Genomic DNA, 27,351 nt, shown 5'->3' with positions numbered 1-27,351 from the left:
GTTTCCTCCTGGTGGCAGAGATTTTGGAGCTAGATGATGTGTAAGGTCCTTTTCAGCCCAAACCATTCTATAATTCTATGTTTGTGAATATCCAGATGCTTTCTCCATGTACATGAAGGAAGAAAACTGCTCTGATTCCATTAGGTTTGCCTGGTGGAAAGCATGATCTGCAACCTCCATCACCCTTCCATGCTTGTCCCTGATATTGTAGCTGTGACTGTGTCCAGGACTGCCTCAGCTTCTGCCTCAGATTCAGGAAAATACTGGTCACTTTCTGTCTGTGAGGTAGTGCTCAGATTAACAGGGTTTTGAACACTAATGCTGGTCTTGATGCAACAGAGGAGGGAATCAGAGGGAGTCCCTTGTATTACCTCAAGTGTTCTATGGGAAGGTGGAAAGAGTGAAAATCTAAGAAAATATCCATCTCTTTCCAGTACTTATTCTGCTATTCTAAGGAATTCTTTATTCTGTTCTGTTATCTTAATTTATCTTTGAAAGTTTACAAGTATTATCAGAAAATTCCTTGGAGAAGGATACAAAGTCTTGAAGAAGAAAATTAATCTATACCTTGAATTCCTGGGATGAGTCAGAAGTTCGAGTAGGGGGAGCAGTTCTTTGTCTTATTAAGTGTTGGCAAACTTTCAGAAAACCCTAAGAAGAATGAAATAAATAAAATAATCATAATTTTGTTGAGAATAATAGAGAGGGGGGAGGAACCCAGGCAAAGCCCAAACCAAAATAAAAAAGGAATATGCTTTCCAGGGCTTTGAGAGGCATGAAATTGTTATATGAAAACTTCTTCCTCCTTTGAAGCATATAATGATATTAAAATGCTTCAGAGGAGTTTTTTGCTTAGTAACAGTGACATAATGTTTCCTTGTGAATGTCATAAATAAAATTAGGATTAATGGAGAAATGCAAAGGTTGTTCCTATTATGGTTAGAGTACAGTCCTCAGGGACTGCTTTTCTCTGAAGGGATGGCAGGCTGTGAAAGAAATGCTTCAGCTTCTCACAGTGTACATATGTAATGGGAGAAACTACTAGGACAGAATTTGCTTGATTCATCCATGTATCTTTCTGTCTATACGTACATAACATATATATCTCAAGTGTGTAAAGACTTGTGTACTTATAGTTTCCATCTATGGTCAGTCTGTGTGCACAACAAATATATATATATATATGTATGTATGTATGTATGTGTGTATATATATATATATATATATATATATACACACACACACAGAGGCAATTATATAATTTACAGTATCCAGTGTCTTGAGTTTGCAAATGCTTTTAATAATTGAATCACAAATTTTATTTAAAATCCTTTAAAAAAACATACATAGATGATGGATCAACACTACACAACTGAAATGTAGCTATACATGACTAAAGTATCATATAGCAGTTTCAGACAAATTAAATTAAAAACTTGCTACTATAGCAATTAATACATCATTTCAGATATGGGTTTCACCAGAGAATTAAGCCTAGATTGTCAGATTGCTTAAGCAGCTATTTCTTACTTTTGAAAATATGGGATCTATGAAGATTTCCTAAAACAGAGACTGAGATAAATGCTCTAAACAATATGCACAAATGTAAGAGAAAGTGCAAGTTAATGGCAACATTAAAATTGGGTTAGAAATGTTTTATTACCTCACTATAACAAAAATAGTGATATTCTGGAAATCTCCATGGAAGTCTTCAATTAAGTCATCAGATATCATAAAAAAAAATAAAAAAAATCTGCATTTTTTTCTCCTTTTTCTTTCCATTCTCCTCTACACAGGTAAGGTTTAAGCATCTTGAGTCTCCTACTGCACTTGTCTCAACGTCTTACCCAAACAGAGTGAAAGACTAGAGAAAGATGTCTGTAAGCTGTTATCTGTACAGCTATAAAGATAAGTAAAAGGAAAAGATAGGGACTGTTCACTGTTACATTTTAAGGTTATTGTATCTCCATTAACAATTTATCTTGCAAAATCCAAAGAAAATTTAAATTTCTCACAGCTTATCTTGAGATGTCCCATGTTAATTTTCTGGTTTCTGGCCTGCAAGTAAGAACTGTACAACCAAGTGTCTTACCTACAATCAGGTCCACAAGAACAAACTCCTGCACTTGTACTTTAACAATGGTGGGACATTGTATGGGCAAAATTTTTTTCATGACCACAGCCAAGTCATCCATACTTAAGTCTTTATTTATGAATACTTTTTTCTTACTTGGTAAGTGAGTATATTCTAGACAGTGCAATGTGTTTATAGTTCTTAAAGTCTGTCCTTCATCTTAAAATGATGGGAACTTAAATACAACTGAATTTAAAATATAGAATTGTCCTTATTCTTCCTTAAAATCACTGCTTAATTGGAAACTCTATTTGGAATATTTTTTTTATATGAGACATGCCATGTGGTTCTAAAATGCTGAGGGAAAATTGGTTTTCTTCTAATTTCAGTACAGGACTCACCATCCTCAGAAAAGTTATTAGTGACTGTATTTGCATCAAAACTACTGCATAAAATTATTAGAATGTGCAGTGCTTGGTGAAAACATTAATAACATTTTAAAACTAATTGTAAAAAAAATCTAAATCAAGCATTTTCTCAAATCCCAGAGCATTTTTAAAAATTATAATTTTCCAATTTATGAAAAAAAAAATCTCATATCATCCAAAAATGCTGTTTAGTAGATACCTGAAAAAAATTGTGACTCAAAATGAGAAGAACAGTTGCTGGCCTGAAATAGTAACTGATCTTATAAATCACAAAATAAATAAAATACATGCTTTAATATTCTTAAAGAATTCACCAATCATCATTAAAAATTATATAAAATTTAAACTTTCCAGTGTCTTTGTTGGTCCTGCATTACAAAACCAAATTGAGCAAACTTGACTCCAGAGTTAAGAAAGCTCTCTATTAGCAGATGATTTTTCTTCTTAAATTAAATTATTTCAGCTTGATTGCTTTTGATCACTGCCACTGAGGGCCATTACACAGGGGACAGAGGTTGAAAATATAAGGCAAGTCCCAGGATATCAAATTTTCTCTCCCTTGAGGATTTACAATTTAGAAACATGAGATATTCATAAGCAACTCTAGCAACCCAAGTAATTGACAGTTCCTTTTCATGCTAAAAATTACTCTCAAGAATACATACAAAATTCATTAACTAAAAAACCCTGTTCATTGCTTTTAATTTGAAACTTCAGAGGTTCCCATGTCAGGGATTTGGTCCATGTTTATTATCAATGGTAAATGCAATGTTCTTGCAGAAGGCAATTTTTGGCTCCAAATTAAAGAGGATTTGGAAGACACTTTTATTAAAGTCGACTATACTGGAAAGTTTCTAATATTTTCATCCTAAGAAATTCCATTTTCCTGGTTTTATTATCTGTGTAGTTGTCCTTATATCCAGATCCAGTCATGTTAAACCTTACATATTTTTCTCAATTTTGGTCTGGGTATAACTGTGTGATTAAGTCTGTAACACCTGCAGAAAAAGTATTATCATGATGTTCTTCAGGGTGCTGCTGCATCAAGTTCTGCTATGGATAATGATCCATGCAATATATGGTGCTGGTGTACTGAGAGTGATGAAATTGCATTAACAAATATGTGTGGACTGGGGAAGGCTGTGTCCTTCTACATCTGGTGCATATTACATTAGTTACTCTGTTTGGAGAATTTTATCTGAGCCAGGTTGAAGAATGGGTCAATGTACTGTTAACATATACATCTCTCTAACATTTAAACAATTCCATGATCTTTTAGGGAATTTTTCCCTATCTTTTTAATCCTTTTTTTTTAAAAAAAAAATTCTTTTTTAATTTCCCTATCTGTGATTGTTTCATCCGTGTATTAGATGATATTTGGTATCAAATGCAGATGAAGCATGAGCTGAGGAGAGATACAAGTCAGACACTACACAGGGCAGACTCAGTTTTATGATAAGAAAATTTTTTCCCCAATAGTGGCACAGCAGAATCAGTTTTGCAACTATTGCAATCACAGATAACTTTAATAAGCTGAGATCATCTTAAGAAGTTGAAAGACATCATGAATCCAGGGAGAGTAAGTTTTGTGGGATTGCAGAGAACTTCCACGGTCTTCTTAGTTTGTGTGCTTGAAGAGAGAGTAGGTCAAATCAGTAGTGGCTGGGGAGAGCAGCAGAAGACATAAGCATTTGCACACTCAGCCTGCAAAAATGCAAAGGGAGGAAAGTTACTCCACATCACAGAAATTAAAAGGAAAAATTTGAGCCTGCCAAAGTGGGAAGGGAGATTTCTGTAGGGAGGGCTTCCTTCTGGTTTATGTGACCATTGGGCTAGAGAGGGCTCTCCTGAAAACAGCCCCAACCAAGATGCTGGTCCTGCATTACAAAACCAAATTGAGCAAACATGACTCCAGAGCTAAGAGAGCTCTCAATTAACAGATTCTCTTTCTTAAATTAAATGGTTTCAGCTTGATTGCTTTTGATCACTGCACAGCCCAAACCAACAATTATATTGAGCTATCCCATTCACACATTTTACAAGCTCTACCTTTAGACTGATGAGCTTTGTTGCACCTAGGCTTTCACTAGTGGAAAAATTTTTCATATACTTGAAGTGATCTTATACTCTTAAGACAGAATAAGGCCATGGTACCACTTTCCATTCTGCTTTCTGCTCCTAAGATAGATGTAAAGATCACAAGGCACAATCTGCTTCCCTGTTATGAGAGGAGTAATGGGAAAGAAAGTGAAATCTTTCAGTGTATTCTTGACACAAGAATTGCTTGAAGCTTGTAACTGAAAAATATGAGATTTAGATATGTATGGTTAATTTAGAAAACCTATCCATTTAACTAGCTGATTAGGACAGCCTCTCTGAGGAAATGACAAAGCCCATTACTAATACACTAAGAAAAAGAAAGCAACTCAGCTTTATTGTTTCCATTTAGGTTTCTTTTTGTAGTGGTATTATAATTCTGTAAATACAAATTCCCACCTCCTTTCCTCTGGGTAAGTGAAAGCACAATTGTACATTACAAAATAAGAGACTTAGGGATTAAATGAAAACTAAGGTAACTGTTTAAAAAAACATTTACAGTTCATCAAGTATGAGAGCCTCTTAACACATCTTAGCAAAATATTCTCAATTATTTCTGAAAAGTGAGTTTTAGACAGTGCTAACGAGCATGCTATGACAGAGCTACATTTCTAAAATATGTGTTTCTTTTTTGTATTACAATGGAAAAAAATTAAAAATAAAAATTAATAAATTTATCAAAAAAAGTTTTTATATTCTTCAGTTGATCAGAAAGGAGGACCAAACATACAGGTTCATGAATAAGCATAATTTTTAAACGTTAGTACTTTAGTAATGTACATTAGTACGTTAGTATATTGATTAATAAGCAAGTGTAGTTGTTAGAAAAACAAGGTACACTATTGATGAAAATCGTTGTAATAGGGTTGAAATAGTGATAGTTCACAACATAATCCCTGTTAAGAACAAGCTATTTTGATACTCTGTTGCAAACTCCTGTGTAAAGAATGTGTGAATTGGGACAAGTAGGTTGCCAAGACAACCATCAAGCCATGGCTGAAATGCAGAGTAAATTTATTTAATTACCTGGCTGCCTGGAGGATCCTAAAGCAAAACCCAGGCAGAGCCACAAGCAAGAACAGCATGCACTATTAGACTTAGCTGATCCTAGCCCATGGCAGGCCTCTTGTTTCCACCAATTTATCAAAAGACTAGCGCACAAGTAGTTTACCAATATGCCGTGTGCTTTTTATGATCTCTGAGCTTTTGATCTCTCTCTCCCAGCAGGAGGCTCAGGCATGTCTGTGAGAATGTGTTATCTCTATGCAGGAATTCTGCTTTTCAAGACAGGCAGAAGATAAAGCAGGAGTAGGTGTAATAAATGGAGTTTTCCCACTCTGGTACTCCCAGCCTCAAGATCACTTAAGCAAAACCACTCCCTCTTTTCCAAATCTGCCTTGAACCCTTTCCTCTAATTAATAATGTTTTTTTACCAGCCTAACTTCTATCATAGTGAACGAGCTGTGATCATAATCTGAAAAGGGATTCTGATGTCTAAAGTAATTGAAAAGGAATTAAACAGATAGAAATTCTGAAAGTAAAATGGATGTTGTTTGCATCCCACAAAGGAACTCTTTTGCTTGCCACTGAAAGGCCAGACATGGATCTATATGGGCTGTGGTCTTACCCAGTACACTTGTGCTTCAATAGTCTAATATTTCCATAGCTTTACTTATCCTTCCATAATTGTTTCTGTAATTTAGAAATAATCAAACTTTTATCTTTTTAATTAGGATGGCTGGTTGTGATATTCTTGAATCTCTACCTGGTGTGTTTGATAATTAGACCCTGAATGAATTAATCAGTAGGTTATTAAATCAAGCTGCTTGAAATTTATGTGCTCTTTTCCTCTGCCTGCACTTCTCCTTCTACAATTTCTATGCCTAGTTACACTGTATTTTAGCTCAAACAAAAGACCTGGGAAGGGTATCGTGCTCTAAACAGCCTAGTGTGTAGTCTGTTGCTTTAGATAATTTCTTCAAAGACTGATGCAATAAGTAAAAAGAAAAAAGAACCCACAACAAAATCTCATGAGGAATGTCAATAGACATTTAAGATGCCAAAAACTTCTGCAAGTAAAAAGTGTGCCTTTCAAAATGTCAAGTTTTCCATGGTATTATTAATATGTTTTAAGTGGTCTCCATGATGAGAAGAAAGTGATTTTCTATGATGAATTATATGGGGCAAGTGTGGTAAAGATGCAGTTTCATGCTCTTCTCTGAGATGTGACATATTACAGAAAGCAGGATGTAGATAAATTGTGAATCATTATAACCTGAGGCAGTACAAATAGAAAAGCTGTGCTTTCAGTGGAATAACTTTTCCGAAGGTGTATGAAGGAAAGACAGGAGGATTTTATTTGAACACAGTCACAAAGATGATACAGACTGAGAGCACTCAGAAAGGCAAAGCAAGATTCCTGAATTAGCCCACTGCCTCAATGTTAAAGGATGAACCTTGCTCCTAGTAATATTTATCATCGCATTTCAGCTGTATACTTGCTTTTTTGCTACTCCCACTCTTATTTTCCTATTATTAGAATTATACCTTTCCTTTTTGAAAATAGGAAAAAGAAACCTTTAAGTATAATCGCCTCTTAAAGTGAACTTTGGTGATTACAGAGGTGCAATGGATTTTTTCCTAGGGTGTAAAAAATTCAGTAATGTAAGAAAGCCTGCCTGCTGATGACTGCAACTTAGAATGTTTTGGCCTATAAGAAAACAGAAGTTATTCTGAAGGGAGGTGTTGTCATATGCTAGTATGCAGTAGTAAGAGGTGAAACCTCCAGTGGAATAACATCCCCCTGATGAAGGAATAACCCCTGGGGGGATAAGTCATAACTTCATGACCTATTTTCACAGACATCAACATGTATTTGAATAAATGATTTTCTGCTCAGTACTGTGCATCTATTTTAGAGATATGCAAAATGCATTAAAGGATTTAAGATCTTTAAGGCACTTAGATTTAAGAACACCTTATTGTTGAATTTCCAACAGGCCTGGTTATTAAACAGATACAGAGTTGCTCTGCTCAATCAAGACAGGACAAGGTCTTGATAAACCCAACCACAAAAATTTCAGTTTCTTAAATATATTTAATTTTCAAATTTGAATTCCATAGTAGTGTGAAGTGTCTCTCTAAACTTTTATTACTAAATTAATCTTAAAACACTTTCTGTTTGCTTAAGTTTGCTATCCACACACCTTTTTCACTTGGTCCATGGCACTCTAGTAGTGAGCATGACACCTGTTTGATGTGCTTTTAGGTATAATGATAAAGGTTGTGTCTGCATGGACCTCACCTTTGAACAATAAGACTAATTCAGGTGTAGGATGTTTGTGGACCCAAAGGTATCATTTTGACCTCTTTTCACACAAGCAAATATAGGCGAGTTATATTTTTCTGGAAATCAGTTTGAAAATTGTTAGTAGAACCAAGGAAATAACTGATGAATCTTTCCTGGGTGTTAACCTGTACCATGCTGACATTTTTAAATATGAGACAACTGTGATGATGTATCAAAAACATTTGGCATTAGCTGCTGAAATCTTTGAGTCAGCTGTGTATATTTTAAAGCAAAAAATGAAAGAGAACTTCATTAAAAATTTAGATGGATTTGATAGATAAGGTTCTATGGCCCATCCATTATGTTCCTGAAAGTTCTCTTTGAAGCAGCTGTCTCCCTCCTGTCTGCTGGACATAACCCATGCAATGAAAATAATTATGACAAGTGAGAAACTTCACATAATCCTGATGTAATTCTTGAGACTGTACCCTGAAGTTTATTGTAGTTCTTTTTTTTACTCTCGGAGGTTGATATAGCAGTCCTAAACACGTTAGGCAGAAATACTGTGGCTACCATTTAATGGTTTCCATTTCTTGTGGGTCACCTCAGAGTTATCTGAGCCTTTTGCCATCTCAAGACAGATGAATAAAATACTGCTTTCTCTTCTTTTATGCACAGATCACAAATGTGACCTAGAAAAACAGATATAATACCTGTTGTATTTTTCCTATCTTTTACCCAAGGTTTATTACACTCTGAAGTAACCTGGCGATGGCATACTTGGATCACTGATGTACCATTTTTTAGTGTTGAAGAAAGCTTATCTATTTTGTATTCCTTCATATGTTTGTAAATCGTACAGTTCATTAGTTGAATGTTTCCAAGTGTCCCAGTTAATGCCTGTAAAAGGACTCCTCTGTTAGCATGATGAATGAAATTTTGCCCTTTTTTCTTCATGTAGTTGAATTATTTGCTTGTCAGCTCTCATACACAGGAGCATTGTACAGAGAAACATCCTCCTTACCATGACAAGTCAGATTGCCAATTGTCAGATTGTGCAATGCCAAATGTGTAAAGCAGATAATATGCTTCCAGGTTAGTGATGATTCATTTTGGAAATGCTGACTTATTGGAAATATTTATGAATAACAGATGTAAACATTTTAAAATTTTCCTAATTATTATATTTTTAAAATGGTTGAACATCAAAATCACTTTTTTCCAAACCTCTAAAAGGAAATTAGAATTTTCTAAGTGTCTTGCAGGTCAAATGAGCTGTAAAATTTTAGTATGAGTAGCAATTCACTGAATTGAGTCTCAGTTCACTAATGAAGGATTATGACCATTGTTATTTCTAAGTGCAACCACATGTTTGAAATAGGTGCTTGGAGTATTATATATATGAAGATCTCCTTTAGTTTTGCAATATCTCAAATGTAAAAAAAATTGTAAGCATCATTTTGAAGGGGATTTGAAAATTTCTAGGAACAGGAACCATTCTCATTTTGAAAAAAAAACCAACCCCTCTAATTTAAATAGCTTTGCCCTTCCTGTGCATGTGGGAAATGTCAGTGGCATAGGAATATACATCAGGATTTTTCATTTCAAGTTAATTTTTGTAAAAGGTGTTGCAGTACATGTACTTACCCACCATTCCCACCACTGTTGAAAGTGGCTCATAGGTATAAAAATTAAGTAGACACCCAGGAAGAGAATACCATGCAAATATGAAAATATTTTTAGATTTTGGACCGATCCTCAAAGTGATTTTGCAATCTATGAAATAAATAACACTGAGATATTAGTATTAAAGTAGGCTCACAACTATCCTGGTTTTTAATTTCTCTTATGGAATTAAAGGACTTTCTGATTATGGAATTAAAAGTGTATCTGGAAGAAAATTTCTGTCTGGGTGCAGTAAATGCCTTTATAAAAAAAATCTAAAATTTTTTTACAATAAATTTTTTTGCAATACAATACAAAATAATTACAAAATAATACAATACAATACAAAAATTAATTGTTTACACTTTTCTTTTAAACTCTATGCTTAAAAAAAAATTCAAAAATAGTTCAATATGTAGTTGGGCAGTCATGTTACTGTCACTGAAATATTAGAACAATTGGTAGAGGAGGCCTTCTGTGTCCTAGTAAATATAAGGCAGAGCACTGGGAAAATGTGAGAAAATGTTACTGAATCTCATGCTGCTGGTAAGAAGTTTTCTTTAAAATACTATTTTTTATGAACATTCTATTATGTTTCCATAGTACTGAATGCCCTATTTAACTTAAATGTTTTGATTCACATCTGGTTGTAAGAATACACAGTTACTTTCTGACCAAAATTGTTTAAGACTTGATCTAACTACTCATCCAAGAGGAACAGATCTAAAATAAGGCTAAGTCTACATGGACACCTGCATTCTCCCTTGAACTCTCTGAGATCCCTTTTACTTTCATCCAGGAGCAGTCTCTAACTTGGGTAGAAATTGAAACCCATAGCTGAAATATCTTGACCCTGGTCAAGAGCCAAATGCTGCCTTTTCATACAATGTGCATGCAGAGGTCGCTATTAGAATCCAAATTTTGGACAAAACTACATGTTCTTTAAACTCTTATTTTTTTCACCACCTTTGTAGAGCATCCAAGGAAAGGCTGCATGCTTCAGAGTGTAGTCACTCAGCCTTGAGGCTGAGAAAGGTTTCTGGCATTATGGTGCTCAGACCACATTTTCCTACCTGCCACTAACCCCTCCTTTCTGTTGGTATAAATATTTATAAAGATGCACAGCCGAACAGATGTGGGGAAATAATCTGAATTCAAATTTTCTTGATGAGCAAAAATTAATAGTTTAAAAAGCATTCAGAAAAAGATGCATGTATTAGTACATGGAGGGTGAGAGTGAGCATTATATAGCCATTTTGTCTTAATGCAGATTTGTGCCACTTTAAAGAGATGGGAAAGCCATATTTTAAATGTAGTTTCATTAAGCGGAAGGAAAACAAAGGTATCATTAACCCAGGTATTCATTTCCCATTTCATAGATGAGACAACACTTGACTCAACACCATTATGCATGGTGACAAGGTCAAAACTCAGTGTAAGTAACACAAAACCAGGTGCCTGTGAATAGGCCTGACATAAAAAACCCCAAATAACTGCAGAACCCAGCGCATTATTTTTTTTCCTAACTGATTGAAGCTGTAACTCTGCATCATGAAGCAGCACAAATGAGCTGATGAACTATGGCAAGGATAATGACCACTCTAATGCCCAGAGAGACAATGGGTGAAACAGTCAAAGCCTTTGGGCTTAAAAAAGGAAATAGTTGCAAGGAATATTAAAGACTTCTTCAGAACAGACTATTCAGTTTCAAGCAAAAGCTTGATCTAAAATAATACTCATTATTCATCTCCTCTGGCAGCTGTATATTTCTTTGAGTAGCAGTCCTAATCCCAAACTCCAGTGCCTTTAGGCTTTCTACTCTGGTACTGCATTGCCTTTTTCTTATTTAGTGATAAATACAAATATCAGAAACCATTTCTCTGTTATCCTGTAAAAATAGGAATGATAAACCTTTTTAAATAGCTTGGGTCAGCATCTCTGTGGCAGGTACAATGTGCTTTGTTCTCTGGCAAACCTTCTAGATGGGTCTGAAGCTATTTTAATGCATCTGAAAGGAGCTGTATATGAACTTTGCTTGTCTAAGGAAAGCAGTTGTAATGTCACCAATATTTCCAAAGGTAAACTGACAGGTCACTTCACTGAAGACCAATTTTAACATTTAAGATGTCCCTAGCAGCACTTCACAGCTGTGCTATTATCAAAGCTGGAAGGCTTGAATTAAGTTGTCATCTTCTTCTGAGAGCTGGTTTGGCCAAGTACAGCATCCATGCTGTTATACCCTTGGGAATGCTTTACCACAGCCTAATGAAACACATCATTGCTCTAAGAATATATAATCTTTTTTCTGGGTTGCAAGTTTGGTACAGAAGAGCCTGGCCACGTTATTACCAACATATGTGTGTCAGTGTAATGGCTTATTTGGATCCACCTTGAAAACATTATCCTGCATAAGAAAATATACAGATGCTGGGAAAACAGTAGTGCTGGCTTTACCTGGAGGTATTTGGTGCATCATATATTTTTGCATGACTTTAACAGCTTCATTCTGTTCCTCAAACCCTGCTCTCTTTGAGAACTTTATCCAAAGCCCACTGAAGCCTCTAGAAATAGGTGTCATTAATCAAAAGCATATTGTGGATCACATCCTTACTTGAAATTTGTGCAAGATTTAGGATTTTACTCATATGAAACACATAGTTGATAAGCATGCACTTTTGTCCTACTTTTCATGTAACTGGCACAGCAGTAAGTAAAGCAAAATGTAGTAAAAAGTGTACTGCAGTCAGTTTTCAGATGTTCAGGGTGCTGTGGGTAAACATCACCCAGATAAATTACTGTTAAATTCTTCCTTTGCAGCTCAGTTCAAAAAAATGATGTGTCACTGGCAGAAGATAACAGCAATCTTCAGTTATTTTTCTTGATTAATTTTGATAGCTTTTGTTATATTGTCCTCTTTATCTATTACTTACATTCCATAGATAGTCTGACACATATTTAACTATACAGCTACAACTCATGACACGTTTATATAAATAAGAGAGTATGAAAATGTAAAAAAAACTATTTGAAAGTAACAAACCTGGAATCAGCACATGAAGGCTGTGCAAGTTATCTTTGAGACATAAGGCTATAATATGTTATAATAAAATACTTTTTCAACAACATGCAAAATGTCTGTTGCTCACAAGAAAAAAAAAAAAAAAAGAGAAAAAAATTACATACTATTCCCTTTAGTGTCAAAATAAGTCTCTTGGAGGTTCAACAAAAGAGAAAAATGCTCCATAGGAGCAGACTGAGTAAACTGGCAGAACTTGGAAACATCAGAAACCATATTTAGTGAGCAAATGAGAAACTTCCTGTTGCATTACTATATGACATAGGGACAGTATAGATGCCTTATGGGTAGTCCAAGAGGCAAATTTCGGGTATGCCACATGGACTTCACTTCTTAGAAGTTCTTGATAGAGAAGGATGAAATACTTCGAGTTTTCCTGCAAAAATTAGAAACTCAGGCCAACTTTTTATCATAATTTCTTGTTTGTTTCAGAAATAACAACCTTTTTGTGAAGAACATTTCAAAATAATTCATACTATTTTCTTCAGTATCTTTTCAGTGTGAAGTAAATTTTAATATTAAAGTAAATAAATTTACTTCAGCTTTATATCTTAAAAAATAAGTTGCTTTTTCAGGCCCACTCTCCCACTTTTTCTGCAATGAAAGCAAGACACTAGTTATGGTTACAGATGTAATTCATAGCACATATGTGATCTATAAGGAATAAAATCTCATTTGAAACTTAGTTTGTAGAAGTGTGGACAAGTAGGTACTTGTCCACTCTCTTACTCCATTTTGTATCCTTCAAAAATAAGGGGGAGGTGATTTAAAAAAAGTGTGATTGTTCTGTTTTCTGTTTATCCATTTCCATATGTAAATGAAATCTGAAGCCTGAAAACATGAACTAAGGAACAAAAAATACATGGTTCCCCAGAAAACTTTTATTGTTAATAGGAAAGGTAGTCTAGCAACTTGTTTGTGATCAAACTTCAGGTGTGGACTGGGAATGGTAGGACAAGCCATTGTCAGCTTTCTTGACATTTGAAAGGTACACCATTTGGTCTGCTCTCCTCTTCCCTTCTTTCTAAATTAACTTGCTCTCATCAATTCCTCTAAGACTGAAACATAATCTAAACATGGTTTCAGAACACCTTTTTTTTTTTTTTTTAAGTGGAAATCAAATATTCAAAACTATGGAATTTTTCAGTTTTCTTGAAAGTGAAAAATTTTATGAAAGAATCAACCATGACAAAGCTGTCTTAATTATAAACTTATGTATCATAATTTATAATTTTAATCACCTGAGCTTCACTTGCTTCCATTCAATAAGTATTGAGACCTGTCAAATATCTCACAGGTACAAAGCTTGGTTAGTGTGAGATATCTCCCATCATGTTTGAAAACAAAGCTTTCTAATTCTTTCTTCTTTTATCAACCAGCTGACTTAAGGTATGTGTAAAACATGGTTTCCTTCTGTAGCCAATTGCTGGCTTGCAAAATTATTCAAGCATTTTACAGCAAATATGGTAGGAAAACGTGTAAGGTAAGTAGCTTAATTCTATTGTAGCAATTTTTGTGGTTTGTTTTTTACTACAAATAACAAGATAGAGATAATTTACTTGTTTGAAATGGAAAGTGTGTAGGGGGAATAATTCCCACACAGTTCCTTGCTTTTGCATTTTAAAATTTTAATGTTACCTTCAAAAATGGAGCTGAGTATATTGATATAAAAAAAAATAAAAAATTAATAATCTCTAGAGTTTCGGGTTTGTTTCAAGTATATATTTCCTGGAGGCTTTTCTTGATCACAGAGGGCTTTAGTGAATCAGAATGAATACAACAGGATCTAATAAGAAATGTGGTTAATGAACTGCATCACAAAAAGAAAAACAGAAGATAAAATGCTATAATGTAGCGCCAACAAAACCACTGACATAAAATTAATGATAGCCCTACAGTATATTTTATTTGAACTTTTCTTACATTAATTGAAGAAATATTTGTGGGGCTAGGCGTGGAACTCTTAATCTGGAGAGAAGCCTGAAACATAAAGCAATTTGAGGGATGTTAAAGTAGAGGTGTTGTCTGTTGCATCCTGCAAATTTAATTTTATGCATACAGCTGAGAGTTTTACACGATTACCCAATATGTGCTTAAAAAATGCAGTGCTATGGAGGTATGCCTGAATCATAGGTGGGCCCATTATCTCTAGTAATGTGTGAGTTTCTCCAGAACATCTTCAGGAATACACATAATTCCTTATCTGTAACTTGAGCTTGCACACAGTCCTCTGTGCTGAGAGAGACTTCAGTTACAGACTCCCAAATTCACATACTGGGTGGGATGTTCACAGCTTGTGTGGACTTCAGTGTTGTTATTTTTTGTATGTTGAGATGCTGAATGTTTGCAGTATCAAGAGGTCTTTTGACTGTCCCTTCACAGAATTCCAGAAAATTTTAATTTGGAAAGGAACTCTGGATGTGATCTGGTCCAAATTCCTGCTTAACCAATCACCTAGATCTTATTGCCCAGGACTATGGCCAGACAGCTTTTGAATATCTCCAGCAGGAAGACTGCACAGCTGCTCTGGGAAACCCGTGCCAGTGCTCAGTAAAAGAAGTGTTTCCTGATGTTTTGTTTTGCACCCACTGCCTCTGGCCTTGTCACTGAGCACCATGGAAAACAGTCTGGCTCTTTTACATCCTGCTTTCAGATAATTGTTCACATTAAAGAGATTCCTCACTAAGTCTTTCCCAGGCTGAACAGTCCCAGCCCTCTCAGCCTTTCCTTGTAAGACAGATGTTCCTGCCCCTTTATCATCTCTGGGCCCCTTTTTAAAAGCTTCCTTCCAGTGCCTGTCTTGCACAGAGGAGTACAAAGCTGGGTACAGAATACTCCAGATGCAGTCGCAGCAGTGCAGAGTAGAAGGGAAAGATATCCTCCCATGATCTACTGGTAACAATCCTCGTGCAACTGAGGACAGCACTAGCTGTCCTTGCCACAAGAACACATTCCTGGCTCAACTTAGGAGCCACCACAACCCTCAGTCCTTTTAGACAAACCTGCTTTCCAACTGGGTGGCCCCCAGCATATACTTGTTCTGGGGCTGTTCTTCCCCAGGTGAAGGATGTCGCAGTTCCTCTTATTGAACTTCATGAGGTTCCCCTCAAGCCATTTCTCCAGCCTGTTGAGATCTCTTTAGATGCAGCACAACTCTTTGGTGATACATAAAAGCCTGATATATAGTAGCATCTTCCAAGGACCTGTATCTCTAGTGGGTCATATGTTGCATTAACTGGTCCCATGTAATTATTCAAAAATGTCAAAAATGCCATGAATTTTCTACTGTTAAGCATATGAAATACTGTATGTCTACCAAGTTATAATTGTTCTGATCTTCCCAGAAGACATGAAGCTTCTCCACTTTACAGACTAGACTATATGCACACCTCATAAAAATAAACATATGACATGATATCTTCCATTATTTTTCTTCTGTGGAACTGTTTTCAATGTAAATCACATAGGAGCTTTCTCTCTGAACAAAATGAAATGTTTATGTTATTATCAGAAGATATAAAAATCTCTACAGTTTCTCAGAATTACCGTGCATCAAATACTCTGCCTTCAAGGCATGTTTTCACTTTTTCAATATTGTACTATGTTACAAAACTTATACATTAATTCCAATGTTATTTCATTTGTATTATCCCATCTGGTTTAAGTCTCTTTATATATGCCCATTACTTTATTTGAATTTCTGCAGCAATTTTGTGCTGACAATTTTGCTGACTAATAAATATGTTAATTTGCCATGAGTCATCGTGCTCTTCCTATTATAGATAGCACATTTCATGAGGTTACTAAAGTCTTCACACATATAGCTCTTCACTGACGTTCACTGTAAGTTAGGCTTAAAATTTCAATATGCTGCTATTCTAGGCTTAAATTTTTTAAATTACCTTACTGATTGCATTAAAGGTTGAATTTTATTTTCACTTTATTTCAATATAGAAAATTGCCGAGTCAAAAAAAATGAGAGTATTTCCTTCTTTATGCGCGATTATTTTATCTTAATTCCAGTTACTATTCTGCAACTATGCATTCTAAGGTTTTTTTTTGTGATTTCTCAGCTGTTAGTTTGCACCTCTCTGGTGTTTGCATAGAGATTAGAGTGAAGAGACAGTATCAAGAATGTTAAATGAAGAAAATCAGTATGGCCAAAAAGGACCATCAACTTATAATCAACAAATTAGAGCTCTGCACATAGTGAAGGTGACAGAGGGAAGCTGGCAGTGCTGCAATGTACACACCAAGGTTATGCTCTGACAAGTGGCACCAGCCAGGACACCCATCAATCAGGTACTGTCAGCAGAAGCTGCAAACACGGGACTCGTTTTGTGAAGTGATAACTATTCACTAGCCAGCAGAATGGAATTGTCTCATTTGTTTTCAGACATCAACTCACCTGATCTTTGAACCTAAAACTGCTGTTGTTAATAACAGTTGCTATTGTACTCTGCTAATGCTCAATTGTAGCAGACCTATTTGAAGTATATACCCTGCAAATACCCTGCTGGAAGTAACCTTTGCCCAAAATAGCCTGCAGCTTAATTTGAAATTAATTGAATCAGTGTGTAAGATAAATGAGGGAGGAAGAGATATCTTAAATGTTGCTATGAAGTAACACATAAAGCAGTTGAAAGGTAAAAGAGAAGTCACTTTAATCTATAAACTTGTTTTGAATAATAGTTATTGACAGAAAATGTGCACTGTGGTCAGAAAAGTTATGCAAGTTAAACTCATAATGAACTGAAAAAAGCCCCTTTGATTGGAAACTTTCAGTGAGCTTTGGGAATTGCAGAAATCACCATGAACTAAATATAAATGTTTTCAAGATGACAAAAATAATGTCTTGTATAATGAACCCATGACTTGATTTGGTACCGGTGTGGACATTGCTTCTCTGGGGAGCATTTTGTTCAGTCTTTGCTTTTACACTTTTTCCTGAAATGCTTCTACATTGTCTTGGAATCTGAAGAATTGTAGATCAACATTTGAGTCTGTACTGTGCAAGAGCTGCAATGCTCTGACACTGGGAATTTTTGAGGTTAAACAGCAAGTGTTTCATGCCTGCTTCTTCTTGTTGTTTTGGGTTTTTTTTTTTGGGGGGGGGGGGCAGGTGTTGAGGTTTTTTTGTTGCCAAAGACACTTAGTACCTCAAGTTTGGTTTTAGACACCAGATGTGAGGTTAAAAAATAACAGGAATATCTGTGTATGCAAGTGTATAAAAAGTGTGTATATGTATATATTAATATAAAAGTGTGTATATATATTTATGTATATATTCATATTTGTATGAAGAATAAGGACAGTTTTAAAGATATTTCTATAGACTCTGTGTCTCCTGCTAACATGAAATGAAAAAGTAAGACAGAATTGCTTCTTGCAGATTTCTCCAAATTATTTCTTCTTTCTGCTCTGTTTTTATATTTCCTGTGAAATTTAGTTCAAATTAGAGCATCTCCATTCTCCTCAGGCTAATTGTCTTCCTAGCTCTTCAGTAAATAACACCTTAGGAGAGGATAGCAGCTGGGAGAGTGGTTAGGAATTGTCTTAATCACCAGATAAAAATCCATCTCTTCCAGCTTTGATGCCTGTGGGTAACTGGGAGCTATTTTATTTGCATTAAATTTGCATGAGTTTCTACTGCCTTTTGCAAGCATTTCTTGCAGCCTTTGCTTCTGCTTTCCTCCCAAACTTCCTGCAGGTTGCCAAGATACAACCATAAGACTGTATTAATTGTATTCTTGTTATTTATGAGTTCAGCCATATCTGGATAATGCAGAGAAACTTGAAATGTCAGAATATTACCAATGATAGAGTAATGTAAATATATTTTGTTAGCAATGGCAAAATGAAAACTAACAGGTTACAAAACATAGTTGAAGCAAATGAGTGAGTTTTCCTAAGGAAGAATCTAGTACCTTTTTCCTTCATCCACAGTCTTTCCTTCCCACTGCTTGTAGAAAGGCTGAGGGAGGGTAGAGAGAATGCTGTTCAAACTGGTAGTAGACACAGGAGGCAATAGAATTACTAATTCCCCATTGTTTTACCACAAATTGAAAAAAATCAGTCTGGTATTTTGTTCAATGATTCATTTTACAAACACTGAGGCAGACAGACAGAAAGGTAAACCACTCCAAAGTCAGAGCTTGGCAGGTCATAATGGCACAGGGACTGGCACTCTGAGTATTTGGTTTGGCTAAATCCTGTACCCCTAGATGAAGGGGGAGGGATTTCTGCTCTACCCCCACCTTAGGTTGTCTTCCATGCTATTGTTTCTTTCAAGGCTCGTATGTACTAAAGACATGTTCATTGTAATTTTTCAAATACCCTGTTGGTAAATGACCTTTGAAGTATGGTTTATATTCCACTTTTCTGATGCCTATTTCCTAACTAAATTGTTTTGTTCTGCACAACTTATTGTTTCCTTCTTTTCATTTATCTTCAAACCAAATAATAATGCACATAGAAAAGTGGCATTTTTGAACTGAAAAGCAATTAACCTCATATGGGCTTTAGTGCTCACAGGATAGCAGACATCCTGCTGTATGTCCACAGATGGCTCTCATTTGGATTCACATACAGCATGCTGGATTTGGACATCCTGCACTCTCTGTTACTGGCCTTGGTAAAATTAAAATGTTTGTCTGTTGTACTGGCACTGGTTACAGCTGTTATGATGGTCAGTGTGTTGAACAGATTAATGGGAAAAGAACAGAATAACTATAAATTTAGAAAATCTGCATGGTCAAAGTTGATATCTAGATTGTCCTGGACTTCCTCTTCAGGACAAAAGAAGGTGCTTAGACACCTTCTTGCATGGGTGATGTGATCTGCATACACAGACAGCCACAACAAATTCAGGTAGCTCAGATATGATAGCTCAGAATGAGCACCACCCCTACATAAAACAAAAGCTGTGAAGATGCTGCAAAGCTAAAACTACCTCACTACCATGCAGGAAAAGACTACATCACATCTCTTGAGAGTGGCAAACCTGCCATTCTAATTTACATTTCTGCCCTTTGCAGGTTTCTGCTGTAGCGTGGTCCACCCATCATTACACAGTGCAAGCCAAGGCTAGAAATGACAACCATGAACATTGGCATGCCTTAGAAACGGGGAGTGAAGCATGAAAGACAATCAAAATAACTCTTGCATTCAGAGTGGAACTATTTTTCTACAACACTAAGGGAAAATGCTGCAACTGGAGACTGAATTAAGGCATAGATTCAGTATCTGTTTACATGTTTGTTTTAAATGAGCAAAAACAGTAAAATAGAAATTTATCTAAGGAACAAAACATTTAATTTCTTTTTACCTTAAAATATTTCATTTTTGAAGCATAGAACTATTTATGCAGCATGCAAAGATTGAAATAGTATTTTAATTTTAGTTAACCATTTATATATTTCAGATTTACATGCATAAAGTAGAAAATAAGAAGACAAGATGTTTAAACATCCCTGAAATAATCCAAGGATGCCCTGAAATTTCCAGTGGGTTTTTTTTTTTGCATTTGTTTGATCAACACCTTGAAAATTTTAGTACAAAATTGTCCATTTCACTCTTCCTCCCCTCTTCCCCATTTCTGCAAATTAATTTTTTTTTGATAAAAAACCCTAGCAGACCATTTTTACTTCTAATAGCTTCGGTGAATTGATAAGAGAACTGAAATATCATTGGCATTAGAAAAAACAAGATTAGTATGTTAATATTGTAAAATCTTTCATCATTGAACTGCCAAACACTAAATTCATTTTTATAGAACAATGTTCAGAGTAGAAATTAATCTTCACCCTCTTTGACTCAAGCACAGTGGGAAAAAATGACTGCCTGGTCCATCTAAACAGACCACCTAAAGACATTGGTCTCAAGTTGACAGCAAGGGCAGCAACAGGATGTTCCTCAGCAGTCTTCTGCTGACATGTGCCTCAGCTTCTCCTTCATGCTGATTTCATCCCATGCCAGTCATAATTTCATTTTTTGCAGTTGTGCAACTGTAACTACTTTCTGAAAAGATCAGAGCAAATAATATCTGCTTACCAGTGTTATCAGCCATTTAGGAGAATGAAATTTGTTATGATTTACATCAAAACCAAAATAAGGTCAGCAGTTTCCAGTACAAGATAAACTAACTGCACCATATGTTCAAAAGAATCCTAGACATTCACAAAAATCATACATCTTTTAAATTTGTCAAAGTTGCAACATGATCATTTTTTTTAAAATGGAGGAAATTGTCCTCTAACAGATGCCTCTTTTTGCAAAAATTCTGTATGGCAGGATATGTCTTGGAACAATTCCCTAGAGAAATAGTTCTGTTTACCTGAGAGCGCAGTGAAACCTCAATAATTGCAGAATATGATTCCCTACCTTGTTTTGTTGTAAATATGCTTTCCACTGACAGACTGTTACTTGCCTTTATCCAGATGAAAAGTCTACTGGGTAGGTCCACAAAGATGACAAAATTCCAATATCTACCATGCTTTTAGAGATTTGGAAGTGGCCTTTATTACCATTTTCCACAGCCCCCACTTGCTACTGGTCAAATTCGTGCCCTTCAGGTATAACCATCTGCCAGAAAAACCTCTTCTAAATTTTTAGACCAGACACTAAAATGATACTCCCTACTTCTTCTCTCCATATCAACATGAAGGCAAACTAGCAATTAAGGCTTGTCAGGTCCTACCTTTCAAGCATCTGTTATTAAGCTGGGAATGAACAGGCCTATTTTCTATTCACCTAGCAATTGCAGGCAGCAGTCAGGGTTCATACTGTTAGATCAATTGCCCGCAGCTTGTCACCTGCTCAGTTTAAATGAGCACAGCTGTCTGTCTCTAAAGGATCTTAAGGAAATTTTTCTAGCCTCTCCTTCTGATAAGCCACTATTCTTCTCCCATTTTTTTTTCTCTCATGGCAGAGCACTTGACCAATTCATTTTCTCCCATCTTTTCTCTGGCCTTGGCAAAATTAATCTGCAGTCTTTTAGAAACTTGTTGGTCAGAAACTGAAGAAAAAGAACTCAATATTCATTCAGCTACCAAGTTCCTACTTTCCCTTCCTACCATGTTTTATCATACTTCAGCTTATGCACAGAGACAAAATAGTATATAGCAGATAAATCGAGGCATGCGTGTGACACCACACACAAGATGATGCTCTGTCCTTCCCCAGCACCTCATCGTCATTTTGCTCCTGTGCACATTCCCAGCACACCCCCAAAGGCAAAACAAAGCCTTTGCCAGTTAGGTTCAGCAACACCTCTGGAAAACTCTACCAGCCGTTCCTGCCTTCTCTCGAACTTTGGAGGCCGTTGTGGTGTTATTAAAAAGGGGAATTTGAAAAAAAAACTGTGAGCCTTTATAGAAGTATGAAAGTGTATTTCTCAGCTTTTGTTTATGTGTTTTATTGTAAAATTAATGGCAATATTTTTTGAAAAAAAAAAAGTTATTTATTGAATTTACTATCACAAGACAAATATTTTTTATTTTTTACAAACTTATTTTCACTTTTTTATTTCAATACTCTATCTTATACAATTATTTTCTTTTTATTCCTTTTAGTATTCTCATAATCCAAATGGGTTATAGCATAATAGTTTTTTCCATATTCCTCCTTGCAAAATGAAATATATTAAATTACTGTCACTTTAAGTTAAATCACACCTCATCAGATTTTTTTATCTCTTTCATTTTTCCTGTTATTTGTTGATTGATAAAGAGCTTTTCTCAGTTTATGTGATGTCATCTATTCCCACCCTTTGAGTAAGACCGAGATGTCGGTGTTTGTGGATGTGTTTCATTTAATAGCAGTGTACACTCCTTATGAGGTAGATGAAAACACAAAGACATCTTTGAGGATAGAAGTAAAAAAAAAAACCTTCAAGACATTTGTCTTTCTTGAGCATCTGATACAGAAAATATATGTAGCAGACTTAAAGCCCTTCAGAGTCTGAGTGCAGATATGTTGAGCTCCTTCCAACGTTCAGCTTCTTAGCTGAACTAAATACAACTTAGTCCAGAGGTGGATATAAATTCCCCATTTGTACAACTCTCCAGCCTTTGGCTAAAACAGCACCTTAATTTTTATTTTTACAACAATTCTTTTTTCATTTTGTTTTACATAACTTTGTCCAATACTCCATGGATCATGTAATGCCCTCCAATTTTACATAATGATGGTGTCGTTCCTCAAAAGTAAATTTATTTCTGTCTTTGCAAAATTGACTCATTTTAGAGTGCAACAGTTCCAAAGGGAGCATGGTTGTGCATTGTGACACAAGTCCTTTTGGGTTTTTTGCCATTACTAGTACTAGTGTTTTATTTCTTCCTTGGCATTGTGGTCTAATGGAACTCAGATGTATTGTATTTTCTTCCAAAATTCTCTTTTCATTTAATAAAACTGTGTTTCTAACATTTCCCTTTGCAATACCTACCTTAAAAACAACAACTATGTTGTTTACTTCCAGCTTAACATACTGAACAGCTATGTCTGCTTACTTCCTGATGTTTTTTTGTAAAAAATCTATGATGTAATATAGTCATCAGCACAAAAACACGTATCTTGATGGAGGCCATAAAGATATACTCTTATTGCTGCAATGTATTTTATAAGAAAAATGTATTAGAGGAACTAGTGCATTGTTAGTCATAAACCAGATTAAAAAAAGTTGTCAAACATTTTTATGCTATTACTAAAATTAAAAAAGGCATTGACACTGACACTTCCCATGTGTGTTTGACTTCTGCCTGCTGCAGTCTAAAATTTCTGAACTTAGTATAGCAGCAGAATAATTCATAGTCAGCTTTTGCACCTTGTTTATTTTTTATTTAAAACAAAGAACCTAACATGGCAAAAATCTGTCCTATGGAAAGAGATTTGATGATTCCTTTTCTTATGCCATGGTGTTCATAGCATATTTGGTTGCACTGTAGTTTTCCTTTTACATTGTCAAAGATTAAATGATATTGAAATGTGCATCAGACCCAGAGATCTTGATTCAATTTCACACATAAACCTACACTTCATGGTATTTTCTTCTTTCTTAGAATAACATTAACATTACACCAAGTTATTTTCTTGGTTTGTGGGACAGTGTAATCTCTGTTTTACAAAGGACATGGGGTATGGGAATGCTGACTTTACACCAAGGTTTTTCTTTGTCAAATTAAAAAAACACTAATGCATCACTCCTTCTGGGATCTTAGCAGGTTTGATTCTTGTAATTTCTGAAGTGGATCTGCTGGAAAAATCCATCTGTATCCATATTTTCAGCCAGGCAAAATGAACGCTGTTTACCTTAGAGGAAGGACTACCTCAGTCATTTTGAACAATTTTGAACTGTAGATTTTGCTTAAATTATGTAAAGTATGCATCCAATGCAAATCATTGATTTTAGTCATCCTTTAGTTTGACTGAAGTCCTCTTGGACATTCTGGGGTTTTGCAATGGCTGTGTTTTTATGTAAAGGATGTTATGGACCCTACGATTTCTTTCAGTAAAGTGTCTATGTGGAAATAGAACATTTAAAAGAAAAGTAAACTGTAGATTTATGGTGCTTATTATCTGAGAAGCTTCTCTCCTTTTTATACTTTATTGGTTTTATTGATGTAACGGAAAATAGTTTTTAATGTTACTTTGCATATTTAAGAAAACAAATGCAGGATGTGAACATGTTTATTATAATTTCTTTTAAAAATTTCTTTCAAAAATTACTTTCTTCTGCATATTTTTATCTCCGAGGTGACAAAATGTAATCATAAAAGGTTTCTGGCACAATTTCATCCTTGTGATAAAAAACATATTTTCATAGAAACAGCAGATTCCTAGGATGCACCTTCTTTTTGGTGTTTCTAGTTAAGTAGACATTATTTTTATTTTTTTGTGGTTGGATGTAGCTTTCCAAAGTAAACAACTTAAATGGAAAGAAATAAAATGGTAACAAGCACTTTGAGTTTCCTTTTTTTGAATTCTGTCAGTTATGTCCTAAGCCCATGTCTTAGATGGAAAGACAGATAGGCTCAGGGACTTGCATTTTTTTCATAACTGAAAAGAAATACTTTGTCTTGCTTTAAATTGTAGGGACATGAAGGGCTACAAAGATTTATAACATGTCAATACCTCTTTCATGTACCTACTATAAGCTTTTAATAAGCTTTTATATTTCCTAATCTATTCAGGTTTGAAACAATTTTATACCTTTTACTTTGGTGTATATCAGGAACATACTAGGTCCAGCTACAAAGACAGGAGTCCTTTGGTAAATGCTCTATTTTCAGAGCCAGTGATTGTTTTCAATCTCTTCTACCCATAGGACACATACCCCAAAACTTCTTTCTTTCTGAACTTGAATTCTCATCATGCTTTGGAAATGTGCCTCCTCTTTGCTGAAATACAACTTGACACAGAAGTGAATCTGTAAGTGAAAAATAAAATCTTATTAACAAACAGAGTAACTTTATACAGCTGCCTGCACAAAGGAAGGAGTGTGAGGAGAAGGATGTTTAGAAATCTATCTGCACAAATATCATGACCAAATGTTTACTTATGTTTTGGAAATGGCGCGTATAAATGGTGAAGTTAAAGCAATGAACAGAAAATCTGGATAACTGAGGAACTGCAAATGCCCTGTGACGGTGCAGAGTAGAAACACGGGGTAATCTCTCTGCCCATCAGCTCTGTGGATGATGCTTTGTGCTCCTCTGAATGCTCATGACAGACCATCACAGATCTGTCCAGAGAGCCACACTGGTGAATAAAAGCTGGATGTCCTTTCTTTCTTCTCTGTCCCTTTGTGAACAGGTGCCAGAGGTCACACGTTTTCCCCTCTCTAAAACATAGAGGTGTAGACACACTTGGTTTTTTTCAGTTATATTCTTTTTTAAAAGGAAAAAAAAAATCATTAGAGAAAATAAATTATTTTTTAAGCAGGTGGCTTTTTTAAACAACATGCATTTGAAGTATGAAGCAAAATACTCCTGATGTTCTACACAAGTCTGAACAAAAGCATATGAGCAAAATATGCACATGCACACAATATATATGAGCACATATATGAACACATATATTAATATGAGCACAATAATGCACATGAAATAAACAAAATACCAAATTTAATAACAAAACCAGTTGTTATGAGGCTACCTACATCCCAAAGCTGGAAATTAGTGATGGGAAGCTGAGTGAAGCCCCCAGAATCTAGGAAGAAATGATTAGTGACCTGCTATGTCAATTAGACACCTACAAATCTAAGCACCCAGAAGGGATGCACTGAAGGGTAATGAGGGAGCTGTGAAAGGGCTTCCCAGGCCACTTTCAATCATTGCCCAGCAGTGCTGGTTAGCCAGAGAAGTCCCAGTTGACTGGAAACTAACAGATGTAACGCCCATGTACAAGAAGGGTGAGAAAGATAATGTGGGGAGGTGCAGTCCTGTCAGCCTGCCCTCAACACCCAGGGAATTCAGGGAGCATATCACCCTGTGTGTGATCACACAGCATGTACAGGACAGCCAGGGGATCAGGCCCAGCCAGTATGTGTTTATGCAAGGTAGGTCCTGCTTGGCACATGTTATTTCCTTTCTTTCTTCTTTCTCATGTACTTGACATTGGTGAGGCCACACCTTGAGTACTGTGCCCAGTTTTGGGCCCCTCATTTGAAAACAGATGTTGAGGTACTGGACTGTGTCCAGAGAAGGGCAGCAGAGCTGGTGAAGGATCTGGAAAACAAATCCTATGAGAATCGACCTGAAGAAGCTGGAGTTGTTTAGTCTGGACAAAAGGAGGCTCATTTTCACTCTTTAAAACGAACCTGAAAGGAAATTGTAACCAAGTGGGAGTCAGTCTTGTCTCAAGTGAAAAGATGAGATGAGATGAAATTAAACTGAGGCAGAGCATGTTCTGATTATATATATATATATATATATATATATAATATTTTTCATTAAAAGAGTGGTTAGGCATTGGAATAAGTTGCCCAGAGGTGGTAGAACCTCTGGAAGTACCTATGAGGCCTCTGGATGTGGCAGTTGGGTATATGATTTAGGAGTGATTTTGGTGGTTTTAGATTGAAGTTGGAATAGATTATCTTTGTGATCTTTTCCAGCTTGATGATTCTGTGATTCTATTAAATCTGCTGAGACCATTCAGAGAAAAGAGAATAAAAAAGAGAAAAAGGCTGAAAAAAGTTTTACAAGCAGTCTGGTAACCTGCCTACACAGATTATCTACATTTATATGAGTAAAAAGTAAACTGGAAGTGAAATGTAAAGACAGGACTTTGGAGACACAGTTCATGTCTTTAAATAATGGTGCAGTGAACTGCCAGGTTGTTCAGGACTGGCTTAAGTACAATCCTCAAGTTTGAATATATTAAGTAATCAGTCACAAGGACCTATGTGACTAATATTTTCTCCTGTAAAATTTAGGAACACAAACCTGACTTGTAATGAAATGTGATGAAGTGGGACTTTCTTGGAACTTCATTTTGCGTCTGGATAGATCAACAGGAGAAAGGAAATTAGATGTCTGTGATTAAAAGGAGAACCGATTTGATGACCATAATCACAAAAATTCCTGTCATATCTATTCTGTGCATATTAAATGGACTTCTAACAAAATATTAAAAGAAAAGGTCTAATTGGCTTTTTAAATATTAATTTTCAGAATAGACGTAGAGGAAACACTGACTAGAAAAGATCAGACCAAATGATTGCCAG

The 27,351-nt window shown here is 35.5% G+C and overlaps 2 long non-coding RNA genes across 2 annotated transcripts; both read right to left on the bottom strand.

The window, feature by feature from the left end:
• Positions 1–4,047: 4,047 nt before the first annotated feature.
• On the bottom strand, positions 4,048–25,980 carry LOC111933359 (uncharacterized). The gene is made up of 3 exons (XR_002866658.2): positions 25,786–25,980; positions 24,961–25,053; positions 4,048–4,206 (listed from the first exon to the last, which is right to left on the bottom strand). It is a non-coding gene; the product is annotated as an uncharacterized LOC111933359 (long non-coding RNA).
• Positions 17,365–21,423, bottom strand: LOC147653598 (uncharacterized). The gene is made up of 2 exons (XR_015286501.1): positions 21,058–21,423; positions 17,365–20,648 (listed from the first exon to the last, which is right to left on the bottom strand). It is a non-coding gene; the product is annotated as an uncharacterized LOC147653598 (long non-coding RNA).
• Positions 25,981–27,351: the final 1,371 nt, after the last annotated feature.

Source organism: Cyanistes caeruleus, chromosome 4, assembly GCF_971803275.1.
Source record: "Cyanistes caeruleus chromosome 4, bCyaCae1.hap1.1, whole genome shotgun sequence".
NCBI classification, from domain to species: Eukaryota; Metazoa; Chordata; class Aves; order Passeriformes; family Paridae; genus Cyanistes; species Cyanistes caeruleus.
The sequence above is the reverse complement of the archived record's forward strand: the minus strand, read 5'-3'. Positions and strand labels throughout refer to the sequence as shown.